This window comes from Arachis hypogaea, chromosome 7 (assembly GCF_003086295.3).
Source record: "Arachis hypogaea cultivar Tifrunner chromosome 7, arahy.Tifrunner.gnm2.J5K5, whole genome shotgun sequence".
Classification (NCBI taxonomy): domain Eukaryota; kingdom Viridiplantae; phylum Streptophyta; class Magnoliopsida; order Fabales; family Fabaceae; genus Arachis; species Arachis hypogaea.
In genome coordinates this window covers 9,269,607-9,281,053 of record NC_092042.1, presented here as the reverse complement: position 1 = coordinate 9,281,053, position 11,447 = coordinate 9,269,607, and the positions used below count along the sequence as shown (strand labels likewise).

The 11,447-nt window shown below is 34.0% G+C and overlaps 1 long non-coding RNA gene across 1 annotated transcript; it reads right to left on the bottom strand.

The window, feature by feature from the left end:
* Nucleotides 1-7,488: 7,488 nt before the first annotated feature.
* LOC140174446 (uncharacterized) lies at nucleotides 7,489-9,503 on the bottom strand. The gene is made up of 3 exons (XR_011863624.1): nucleotides 9,085-9,503; nucleotides 8,812-9,004; nucleotides 7,489-7,915 (listed from the first exon to the last, which is right to left on the bottom strand). It is a non-coding gene; the product is annotated as an uncharacterized lncRNA (long non-coding RNA).
* Nucleotides 9,504-11,447: the final 1,944 nt, after the last annotated feature.

The following is an 11,447-nucleotide window of genomic DNA, read 5'->3' as shown; positions in this document are numbered from 1 at the left end:
ACAAAAAATATGGTTATCCACCCAACTTCAAATCTTGTTTTGACAACAAGAACCCTGTCCTCAATTGTATGGCAGTTGTTGACAACACTGAAGGTGACAATGATAATCTCAGTGATCACCAGATGGTTAGAAGTGAAACAACCATCAATAAATTCACTCCAGAACAACCACTCAACGAGAGATACTTCTAGCATTGCTCATCAGACAAGATGCACACCATGCTCATAGTCATAGCGTTAGCCAGGTTTCAACCAAAATCACTCCTTCTCCTCATCAAGGTAAAATGGTTCATATTTTGCATTTTAATTCTCATATCAAGGATTTATATATTTCCACCCAAAAACACAAGCCATGGGTTATAGACACTGGAGCCACGAATTACGTGTCTTATACCCTAATAGATTTTCAAAATCACTTTAAAATAGATCCCATTATTGTTAGATTATCCAATGGTGCACTCGCTATTAGCTGCATTATGGGAACAATTGTATTTTCTGAAAATCTATATCCCACCAATACTTTGTTCATCCCCACCTTTAATTTCAAATTCATATTTGTTTCCAAGTTAATCGCATCCTTGCATTGTAAAATGAGCTTTACTAATAAGAATTGTGAGATACCAAATCTGCACATTTTGATTATACTGGTTGCTGATTATTATTTAATAGGAAGTTAGAAACTATTAGTATAGTTCTCTTGCTTAGTTAAGTAGTTTGTTAGTTTATTGAGATCTATTATCATTAGTTTTGCTGAATTGTACAAAGTTAGTTAGAGTAATATAGCCATATAAATAGTTGTCATTAGCATTGTAACTAGCATAATTCTTCATAAATGCAAGTTTATTACTCATTTTCATCTCAGTTTCTCTGGTTATTTATTCTTTTCCACCACACACACATCAAATTTTCGCAAGTAATAAATAGTAACAACTAATAATTTTTTTTGCCTTTCCAATGCCTTGTAATCAAGCAATTTCAAGTTTTGATTATACATGATGCCCAAGATCAAGTCAGATCCAAAAAGAATAGAGGCCACACAAGAGATCAGACTTCTCCCACACCTACCTAGCCTTATATCGTTGGGCACAATGACATTTGTACAAAGTCCTACTTATTTAAATAAATAACTACTTCCTAAGATATCTCCTATCCATCTAGAAAGGATATCTCAACAACTTCTCTATCAAAAGGAAATGGCATCCACCATTAAAGGTGAAACTACTCTAAAATGGTGGTTAACTATTCTACTATAAATACACTGACATACTCAGGTATACTCAAAATCTAATCTACTAAAAACATGCCCAAAACTCTTGCTAACTTACGCATCGAAGTCCCTTACAGGTACCACTCCAATTTTCTCATGAGAAACTTGGACGGCAGTGCCTCGGCACTAGTACAAGTCGGACACTGCTACAGAAGGAGCGTAGATCTCACATCTAAGTCCAAATACAACCCAATTTTAGGTAATTCTCAAAACATTAGCGCCATTGTCAGAGACCTAGGAGTCCACATCCAACCATAGCAAACAAACAATTTAAAGACACACTACGTCCGAATCTGAACCAAAGCCTCGTAACGATGATCGAACCCTTATGATTTAGCTAATGTTAAGATTACTAATGAAATTAAAAAAAAATAAAAAAAATTAAATTTCTAATATATTTATTTAATATTCATTAAAATAAAACGTTTAAAATTTTTTATTTATAATAATTTTAATATATATCTTAAGAACACATATTAACTAAGCTCATAAAGTTATGGGTATTTCAAGAGAATTATGTGTAAAAATAATAAAATACGCATTCATACAAATATTCACAAAAAATATGTTCGAATAATACTATTGTATTGGTTCTGGAGTTATGACTTCCAATTAATGTGATACACCAATAATATGGATTGGGTTTATCTAATGTGTATCCTAAATGCATATCTTAAGATGATAAATTAAAAAGATTTTTTTTAAAATATAAAAATTTAAGTTTTTAATATATTTATTTTTTATTTATTAAATAAAAATATTTAAAATATTCTATTAATAATAATATTATCATATACTCTTAAAACACATGTTAGCTAAACTCATATGGATTAAGAGTTTTATTAATCAAGCTGCACCCTCAAAGGGATGTCAAATGTTCAAATTTGAAGAAAATATTATTGCAAATTAAAAACCTGTTAATGACAGCAATCTGTTGATATAAAAAGTATACCTTCAAAGTGAAAACAATTACTACTCAACTTTACTTTCAGAAATTTTAGCTCATTCTAATGTTTAAGAAATATTGTTTGCATCAGATGGACTAAATCAATATAAAAATGCTAGTAACTGTCTCCTGATAACTAAATTGGCAATTTAAATGTTGCTTAGGATGTAGTATTGAACACGATTAAATTTTCTCCTTTATTATTTATTCCATATAAGTGAATGTCAGTCTATTTATTTATTTGGTCATGAACTGAATTTATCAACCAAACCCGGTCAATTATTGACTACGGCTATATTCATTTTAATTTCATCCCTATAGTCCATATTGAATATTTGGTTCAAGTCTTTGTCACATCCAAATTCAGAAAAGTAGTAGTTTGCAGCAACTATAAAGAAAAGGATAATTTTATGATACTTAAAAATCTGTCAAAATGGATCTTTATCTCTTTAATATTTTTACTCTTAACTATAGCATGCAACTTAAAAAAAAAGGACGGAGTAACAATCTATACGTTTTTTAGTACATAAAAAAATGATAAAAGTAAAATGTGTTTATTTTAACATTCTTTCACATACGTGAAATGGAGAGTGGGGAGAGCAGGGGAGAGTCTTCGAGGGTGGCATATAGCGAGGCAGTCGGCCATGTCGGCGAAAGTAATAAGGGGGAGAGCGGAGAGGGGCATGCCAGGTGAAAAGGAGGGGATTAAAGAAGATGGTGACAAGACTCAAAGTCAACGGATATCGTTCAAAGATAAAGTTGTTGGTGCCTCAGTAAGAAGAGCTTTGGAGGTTGCTGATTCTCTTGGTGGGGATAAGATGGCTACAGTAGTTAGTAAGCAAGGCGATTCAGAGATACCAACTGTGACGTTCACTGAGGAAGCAAAAGAGATATTGGCAGAACCCTACAAAGATGTCATTGTGATCAAAGTTCTTGGAAAAAATTTTAGCTATTTCTTAAAGGCGTCTGGAGAACCAAAGGAGGATATGAGGTACTAGATGTCGGTTTTGGCTATTTCTTAGTCAAATTTGATCTCTTGGAGGATAGAGAGAAAGTTCTCCTTGGAGGACCGTGGATGATTACTGGAAGTCATGTTGCGGTTAAACCTTGGAGTTCTTCATTCAGACTTTGTGAAAACACTTTTGGGTCTACCATGGTTTGGATAAGAATCACAGGTTTAAACATTAACTATTATTAAGAGAGAGCCATGAAAATGGTTGCGTCAGCTGTTGGCAAACCGATCCGCATCGACTTAGCCACCAAGTCTGCTGAGAGGGGAAAGTATGCAAGAGCATGTGTGCAAATTAACTTGGGACTTCCAGTTATAAAAAAAATTCAAGTTGATGGTCATATGTATGACATAGAATATGAGCACTTGAATTTAATTTGTGAAAAATGTAGCTGCTTTGGGCATGTAACAAGAGAATGTGTGAAAGAGAACAACAATGGCATTGAGAAGGAAAGCACAGTGAAGGAGAAAAATTTGCCGTCACTTTTTTTGTAGATAACAACGAGAAAACGGTGGAAGGTAGTCAAATCCTAGTAAAAAATCAAAATTTAACTTTTGAATTTGGAATTAATGCCAAATCAATTCAAATTATGGAGAAGCATGGTGCAGCAGATCTTGTGCATGATAATTTGCAAGACTCGCGTATGGAAAGAGATACTCGTGCAAAAGAGGGTGAATGGGTTACAGTTAGTAGAAAAGGCAAGGAAAAAGTGGGTAAAGGCCACAATGTGGTGCCAAAAAAAGCCAATGTAGCAATATGCTCCAATTTAGTGAGTAAGAAATTTTCTTTTGGGTCTAATAACATGCATGCTGGATCCTCATCAAATGCAAAGGTGAAGTCCTTATCAAAATGCAAAGGTGGGACCTAAGGAAAAGAAAGATCCTCCATCCACGCTTGGCTCTTTGGGAACAACTCAGGTAGCTTTCAAGGATCAGAGTACTCCCTTTTTTAAAGCATGGCACAAAAGGCAGCGTCCTATTTCGCTTCAAAACTCACCTACTGAAGCATTGTCAATGGATTCTCGAGTACAAAAAGAGCTTGATAAAGTTAGTGCAACAACAAACTTGGAGACCCAACCTCAACAGAAGAATGATGGTTCTGCGGTGCAAGTCCACAAGGAGACACTTGGAGACAAGGGTCCATCAACGTGAGGTAGAATGAGTAAACATTTCAATTATTTAATTTATTTTTATGGATTGTGACCATTTAAATATTATTAGTTGGAATGTTAGGGTGCGTCAAATAAGATGTCTCAGGTGCACTGTAAGGAGTTGGTACGAAAATTTCAACCAACTTTTTTTATTTTGGTGAAAACTCATATTGAGTTTGAAACTATGAAAGAATTTTGGGGGACATTAGACTATTATCCTGTAGGGATTGTAGATGCTGTTAGACACAAGGGAGGAATTTGGTTCCTCTATGCTAATTTAAAATTTTCTTGTAAAATTCTTTGGGCTATGAATCAATGTGTAACTTTGGAAATTGATGGTGGTGGGCGAAGATGGATCTGCAGTGCAGTTTATGGCAGCCCTCAAGCCACTAATAGAGTAGAATTATGGAGTCATCTGCTTGATATTGGTTTGTGCATTCAGGACCCATGGGAGGTGGTTGGGGATTTTAATGATATTTTGAGTGTTCATGAGGTGAGAGGGGGATAATTTCTATTCAAATAACAGTAGTATCTTTGCAAGTACTCTAGATTCTTTTGGTCTTTTTGATTTGACAACCTCTGGAAGACGGTTTACTTGGTTCCATAAAATTCAAGGAAACAAAGAAATTGCAAAGAGATTGGATAGAGCTTGATGTACTACAAAATGGCGCCTACTTTTTCCATAAGCTTTTGTTGAAGTTTTCAGCCGCTCCCACTCTGATCATTGTCCCCTACTTATCCGATGTCAAGGAGTTCCTATCAAGAAAGGAAACCGGCATTTTAGATTCCAAGCGGCATAGGCAACGCATCCTGATTACAAGGCCATTTTCAGAAATCTTGGGATAGTACAGACTTTGGCATCCATAGGAAGTTGCTGGGGTCCAAGAAGCTTCGTTGGAATTCAACTCTACGGTCTTCGGCAATATTTTTATTAAAAAGAGGAAATTGGAGGGTTATTTGAATCGTATTCAACGGAAAATGGAAGCTGACGATGATCCAATTCTGAAGCACAAAGAGGAAGAATTGAGAGCTGAGTATAATATAGTTTTGGCCCAGGAAGAATTGCGTTGGTACCAGAAGTCAAGAGATCAATAGGTTCGGTATGGTGATAGAAATACTAGCTTTTTCCATATGCAAACCATCCTTAGAAGAAAATCTAACAAGTTTCATGGGTTGCTAGTCAGTGATGGGTCTTGGTCTGATGATCCGAAAGTTTTGCAAAGGGAGGTTGTTCATTTCTTCAAAAATATTTTTTGTTCTACTGAGCCTGTTGAGGTTAATTGCATGGAAGAAATTCCTATGCCATCTCTTAGACAGGATGCTTGTGATAATTTGTCTAAACCAGTAACAATGTTGGAGGTTAAAGAAGCTCTGGATAATATGAGCTCGTTCAAAGCTCCTGGGCCGGATGATTTTCAAGTTTTTTTTCTTCAAGGAATATTAGGATGTGGTGGGTCATGAGGTATGACGTACTGTTCAGAAAGCATTCTTAGGGGAGACGTTAAGCCATTCTTTGTTGGAAACTTTGATTGTTCTTATCCCTAAGTGCGACCCTCCAACTAGATTGAAGGATTTTCGGCCAATAAGCCTTTGTAATGTAATTTATAAGCTAGTGACTAAAGTGCTGGTTAATAGATTACGACCATTTTTTGATGAGATTGTTAGCCCAACTTAAGAAGGATTTATTCATGGTAGAGAAGCACCTGATAATATTATTGTCGCCCAAGAAGTTCTTCACTTTCTTAAGCGGACAAAGTCTAGAAAAGGAGCTATGGCTTTTAAGATTGATTTAGAAAAGGCTTATGATAGAGTTGATTGAAATTTTCTTGAGCACACTCTTAAATATTTTGGCTTTCCTTCTCTAATTATTCGGCTTGTAATGAATTGTGTTCAGGTCTCAAATCTTTCCATCCTTTGGAAGGGAAATAGATTGGACAGCTTCAAACCTCGCAAAGGGCTCAGGCAAGGAGATCCAATTTCTCCGTATTTATTTGTTTTGTGTATGGAGAGATTGGCGTGCTTCATTTCCAAACAAGTTGACGAGTGTATTTGGGATGGTGTGGCTGTTTCTAGAGGGGAACCTAGAGTTTCTCACTTGATGTTTGCAGATGACCTCCTCCTTTTTTGTAAAGCGAAGAAAAGTCAAGTTCAAAATGTTGTGCACACCTTGGAGTTGTTCTATAAAGCTTTAGGTATGAAGGTTAACATTGAAAAATCTAAAGCTATTTGTTCTAGAAATATCTTTAATAGAAGGAAGGAAATTTTGTCTGATGTTTCTCATATTCCTTTTACTAGTGACCTAGACAAATACTTGGGGTGAACCTTAATCATCTTCGAGCTGCTAGATCTATTTTTTCGGACTCTTTAGAGAAGATCAAGAATAGGATGGCTAGTTGGAAAGGTCGGCTCCTTAACAGAGCAGACAGGCTTTGCTTAATTAAATCTGTTGCTTCTTATCAGATGCAAGTAACTCTTTTTCCTATTTCGGTTTGTCAAAAGATTGATTCTGTGCTTAGACAATTCTTGTGGAAGAAAAAGGTGGAGGAGTGTTGATTAAATTTGGTCAAGTGAAGCAAAGTTGTCACTCCAAGAAAATATGGAGCCTTGGGAATTAGAGATATCCAATGTGTAAATTTTGCTTTACTCAGAAAGCTTGTTTGGCAATTATTGCATAATAAAGATAAGCTTTGGGTAAGAATTATGTTGGCAAAATATTTATCTGGGAATTCTTGTTTTTCACCCAATTTTTCTAATAATGTTTCAAGCACTTGGCGAGCGATTTATAAGACAATAGAAAAGCTTCGTGATGGTTTTGATTGGTGTACAGGCAGGATGTCTCAATCCTTTTGGTATCATACTTGGCGACCATGTGGAACGCTAGCTCCTTTGGTTCCTTTTGTGCACATTTCTGATTCTCACTTGAAGTTAGAAGATGTGTGGCACCATGGATATTGGCGGTGGGATATTCTTTGCATAATGATTCCGGAAGAAGTTAAACTTGATTTGATGCTCTTTGATCCTATCAAGCAGGCAGGAGATAAAACAGGTTGGTTTTTGACGAACTCAAATACTCTCACCTACTCGACTAAAAGCAGGTATGAATGGCTATTTAATAATAAAGGTAAAACATAAATGTTATTTTAGTAAAATTCTCAAACCTCCCCATCCATGGAAGGCAAAAAACAATGGACACAAGTTCTGTACAAGAACAAACTGTTACAACAAGGAACAAAAACAAAACATATACATCTTGAGGCAGTGAATTTTCTTCTTCTTGCTTACAAACAAACCAAAAATGTGATTGCAAGCTTTCCTATATGCAGGGAGAAAAAAAAAATTAGAAGATAAAAATAACTCGTACTATTTGGACTTGTAAACATGGGAAAGCCAAGGATGCTTTAGTGCTTGTCTAGCAGTAGGTCTTCTTTTAGGGTTGATGCTAAGCAAGTATCTTACAAAGTCTATAAACATTGTATCAGAAACTTGTAGGTGCTGTTCCAATGATGACTCTTCTGGAATTATGTACTCCAATTGATCAGTCTCCTGTATGAGACATCAAATATTAGTTTAAAAAAGAAAAAGAACAAAAATAAACTGAAATCAAAATTTAAAACAAGGATTCCATTTGGTTGATGTATTTAAGGTCATTTTCTCCTTTTCCTTCTTTGTTGTTGAATTGCACTGAACTCTGTAAAGTTAGGTGATATTACACACGGCACCAACCTCTCTAAGGTTAAGCTATATATGAAATCCAGGAATCATGTGTATAATATTACCTAAACTCTAGGGGAAGCTAGTGTAATTTACTCTAATACATATGCTTATTCTTTTCAGTTGCTGTATATTTCTTTACTCTAATACATCTAGCAAATTCATTAGTGTCAATGAAGTCTTTGATAAGATATAGCAGTAAACTCACATCACATGCTCAAAATGAAATTCCTTTCTATATCAACTTAACTTCCATTAGAAAAATAGCTAAATTTACAACATGAAAATCACAACCAGAGTAACCTAGGATCAGCCATAACAAAATGGTAAGCTATCACCAGTACAAAGATGAAGGTGCCAAGGAAATTGGCAAAGAAACCCAGAAAAACTGCACCTTCTGATTTTGCAACTAATAAAATATAACAAAGAAATAAAATCTGAAAAAACCATTATTAGAACAAATAAATTAGAAAAAGTTCATTGAATAAGTCAGAATCATTGAATCAACCCTAAACCAGAATTACCAAAAAAAGAAACCGAACAAAAAATTCATTAGAATTAACAACCCAACCAAAGAATCAAGAACAGCCCAACCAAAGAACAAATCAGAATAAACAACGGGACGACAACGGAAGAATAAAAATAAATCAGAATCAAACCAACAATCAGAATAAAAAAATTCAGAATAAAAACAAATCAGAATAAGAATAGAGCTGAGGCTCCATTACAGTTTCACGACAGAGACTACAGCGCTGGAAACAGAGAGACGAGGGAGGCTCGACTGCAATGGGGTGATGGAGCATGACAACGCTGCATAGAGGGGCTTGTATCAACGAGACGACGACAGAGTTAGGACTCTGGGGTGAGCGAGAACAACGGCGCCGCACAGGGAGAAGGGCTCGCTCTCTGTGGGTTAGGGTTCTGGGCTGACGGAAACATTCAGTGATTACAGAACAGAGAATAAAAAGAAAAACCAAGAATAAGTGATCACTGCCACTGACCTTCGAGAGCGGTTGAGCGCGACGGAGAGCGGTTGAGCGCGACGAAACGGCAGCGACGATACGACGGCGACAAGGCGACGGCGACCAGGACGAAGACGACGGAAGATGGACGCCGAGCGAGGAAGAAGAGAGCGAACAGGGACTAATCGAGAAGCGAGAAGCCTCGGACAACCACGAAAGGTGGCAGTGGTTCACTCCGTTCGGCGGTGGTGGAGGCTAGCTAGGGTTTTCAGTGGCTCACTCTTTTCTTTCTTTCTTTCGTTGAGGAATGCAACAAATGAATGAAAGGAACGAAAGAGGGGGAGGCAAGCACAGAGAGCAACGCGTTTTTTTGTGGGTATGTGATTTGTGAATAGTGAATACCCAACTTGCCATTATAATTTTTTTTAAGGATTATCAGGTTTCAAATAGACTATTTTCTCTAGTATTTGATATTTAATTTTATTATATTGGTTAGTTTTTGTATCAATGATCTCTCTCTAAAATATACTTATATGTTAATTATTAATATATTTTTTATTTAATTTTTATAAATAAAAATAATTTAAAAATTATTAATAATTTTTAATTTTACACAATAAATTTAGTAGTGTATTTAAAAAAAGTAAAAAAATAAAAATAAAAATTGAATAATTTTAGTAATTATTCTTAAAAGACTACGAAATTCTCAACAAAAAAAATTTGTTAATCCTAGTTAGTTTTTAATAGATAAATCAACTATTTAACGTGTCATAGGTTTATTCCATTATTACCGACTAGTGGCTCAATAGGCACTAACGTGCCTGTTCAGCCGCTTTTGTATTGTTTTGAAGAATTTAATTTTATTTTTAAAATATATTATTCGTTTTTTAATTTATTAGATTATATTTGTTAAATTTTAATATTAACGTGATCTTATTTATATCATATTTTAGTGTTGATATTAATATATCATTTATTCTTTAAATTTGTCAAATAAATATTTTTTTCATCATTTTAAAATTAACGTAACCTTATTTGTTTCATATTCTGTTGAGGGTAAAACTACTATAGAAAACCTTTAAAATGCTAAATTATAAAAGCACACAATAAAGATATATGTATATTATCAGAAAAAGATATAGTTCCAGAAATAACGACAAAAATATTATCCTAATTTAAAAAGAGTATATATCTATAAACCCAAATGCATGTTAGTTATTTACAAAAGATTAATTTTTTCTAAATATCATGGATATTCATGTTTATCTTCTTCTTTTTTAAGTGGTAGGCAAAAATATGATTTTGAATCTGAAGAGACCTGCATTTTCCTACAAATAATGGAAGGATAGAAGAAATGAATATGCTTATTTTTTTCGTTTTAAAAGATCAAACTATAAGATTATTACTGAAAAAATAGGAGAATACAAAAATTGTGTACCTGAAAAAAATCCTTCGTAATTCATCATACATCTCCTTGTCAATAACTTCTTGCATCTTGAAAAACTGTCAGATTTTATTTATCATAAAAATAACCGTATAAACGCTTTAGGTTTATTCAATTAAATTGATTGCTTATTATAGAGAAGAATTTAATTAAAACCTGTAGAATTGTGACATCTTGTTTTGCATTGAACTTTCTGAAAGGACAAAAGAAATGACATTAATCCTTGTTTATCATTGACAAAATGTAAATTAAATGAAATTACATCTTTTTTGTTAGGAATTTTTTTAATAATAATTACCTGCAATGATATTGTTTTGGTTCGAAATGAGCTAGTTGTGTTCTTCTAAGTTCATGGCTGAAAGAAAAGAGTTAAAGTTTTAACATAGTTGGTATATAGGATGAAATAGACGGAAATATTTATTATGTAACAAAAGTTTATTGCATTACCTTTTATTTTTTTGTTCCAATATTTCTCTTTTTACCATCTTCCATAGTTGAGTTTTGTCTGCTTTAACTGTACCTCCCCAACCAATAGAATAAATTTTGATTGGATGAACCTGTGTCAATTTCACGTTTGATCAGTAACACTAAAACAAAAATATGTATCATCAGTGTAGTTGTCACTGTCATTAATTCTGTAATCCTTACTTTATTGTCGATTGGTCTCATTGATGCAATTGATTGCTCATCCTTCCATGTATTCCATAACGATTGAAATCCTGTTTTCTGTAATTTATTGCATATATGTATCACAATATATTGCAGTAGTGTCCTATATATTACTTTAGAATTAAGTAATGATATATCCCAAATAAGACATACCTCTACCTTTTATTAGTTTTAAAATTTTAATTTTTATAATTTTATTGATAAAATTATAAAATTAATAGCAACATTTAAAGAAATCAAATTTTGAATTCTTTTCAAAGTATATACAAACATTGCAAACTATAATTTA